This window comes from Ailuropoda melanoleuca, unplaced genomic scaffold (genome assembly GCF_002007445.2).
Source record: "Ailuropoda melanoleuca isolate Jingjing unplaced genomic scaffold, ASM200744v2 unplaced-scaffold76553, whole genome shotgun sequence".
NCBI lineage: Eukaryota > Metazoa > Chordata > Mammalia > Carnivora > Ursidae > Ailuropoda > Ailuropoda melanoleuca.
The window spans coordinates 1-1,812 of record NW_023252229.1 but is presented as its reverse complement, the minus strand read 5'-3'; the positions used below and the strand labels follow the sequence as shown (position 1 = coordinate 1,812).

Here is a 1,812-nt window from a genome sequence, read left to right as displayed (position 1 = left end):
CTGACCCTGGCGGGCAACTCGACCCTCGTGCTGCTGGCCGTGCGCGACCCGCGCCTGCACACACCCATGTAGTACTTCCTGTGCCACCTGGCACTGGTGGACGTGGGCTTCACCACGAGCGTGGCCCCCGCGCTGCTGGCCAGCCTGTGCGGTGCGGAGCTGTGGCTGCAGCGCGCGGGCTGCCTGACCCAGCTGTGCACCTCGCTGGCGATGGGCTCGGTCGAGTGCCTGCTGCTGGCGGTGATGGCACTGGACCGGGCGGCCGCGGTGGTCCACCCGCTGCGCCACGCGGAGCTCGCCTCCCCGCGCCGGGGCCGCGCGCTGGCCTGCGCCTCGTGGCTGGGTGGCCTGGCCAACTCGGCCGCGCAGACCGCGCTGCTGGCCGCTCCGCCGCTGTGCGCCGCCTCCCGGCTGGACCACTTCATCTGCGAGCTGCCCGCGCTCCTGCAGCTGTCCTGTGGTGGCAGCCGCAACGACACAGAGCGCCAGATGTTTGCTGCGCGCGTGGTCATTCTGCTGCTGCCGTCCTCTGTCATCCTGGCCTCTTAGGGCGCCGTGGCCCGTGCCATCTGGCGCATGCGGTCCCGGGGCGGCCGCAGGAAAGCGGTGGGCAGACCACTTCATCTGCGAGCTGCCCGCGCTCCTGCAGCTGTCCTGTGGTGGCATACACCTACCTACAGCCCACCATCCGTTACGACCAGGGGCGGGGCAAGCTGTTTCGCTCTTCTATGCTGTGGTCACCCCGGCCCTCAACCCGCTCATCTACACCCTCAGGAATAAGGAAGTGAAGGGGGCAGCCAGGAAGCTCCTGGGGAGTCTGGGGAGAGGGCAGCCTGGCTGGTGAGTGTNGGGCGTGGGAGAGAGGAGAAAGTGTAGCCCAGAGCCCAAGGATGGGAATGTCCATTGGGAAGGCAGTTAGCCTTCTGCCTGCCCATTTCCGTGTGAGAATCTGCAAGGTGTGTGCTCAGGGAGTCCAAGGGCGCTGGGGAGCTCCCATCCTCCCCTGAGGAAATGTTCCTGTGCTGGAGGGCAAATCTCTCTATCCTCTATATAAACAGTCTCAGGGAGGGGGAAGTGGCCTTCCGGCTTTCTCTTAAGCTGGTGAAGAGAGAAGGCATATTTTGGAGAGAACCTGCACCATGCTCAGGGGGTCCTGTGACCACCCCTGAAGAGTCCAGACGCTGGTAAGATCTCCCAGTCTGATGGCACACACCATGAAGACCCCGTGGAGTCCGGCTTCAGGAGTCCCCCAAATTAACAGCGAAATCATGGCCTCTACCCTGTAGGAGACCCCATCCAACAAAAAGAGCCACAGTTGCTCATCTCGGGAAATCAGTCCAACCTAATGCCCACCTAACCAGGTCACTAGCACCCACCAAGAGCACTTGACCCCAAAGTGTAACAAGGAACCCCCCCAAGGGGGATTGTGCTGGGTGGGGTTAAGCTAGGGATCTCTTCTGCACAAGGTGGTTCTTGAGCAAGTTTAAGGAACAGAAGGGACTAGACATGTCTTAGACGGTGAGGAAAATGTGTTCGTGACCAGTCATGAGACCCAAGAGGGACAGTAAGACAGAGGAGTGAGGAAGATGGAGGAAGGGACCCAAGTTCCCCAGAGAAGAGCAGACACTGTGTGTGGCGGGGTGGGGGGAGCAGGGAGCAGGAGGCAGACAGGAAAAAGCTCTGTCAGCCAGAAACTGGGCAGAGCCTTGGGAGTCAACCCAGAGACCAACCCAAACGATGCCCCCAACCCAGAGAAGACCTACTAGACCCTAACCGAGACAGGACAGAGACTGCTCCAAACCACACCTCCCC

General features: G+C 61.9%; 1 pseudogene; it reads left to right on the top strand.

Moving 5' to 3' along the window:
* Nucleotides 1–3: 3 nt before the first annotated feature.
* LOC100465216 lies at nucleotides 4–840 on the top strand (annotated as a pseudogene).
* Nucleotides 841–1,812: the final 972 nt, after the last annotated feature.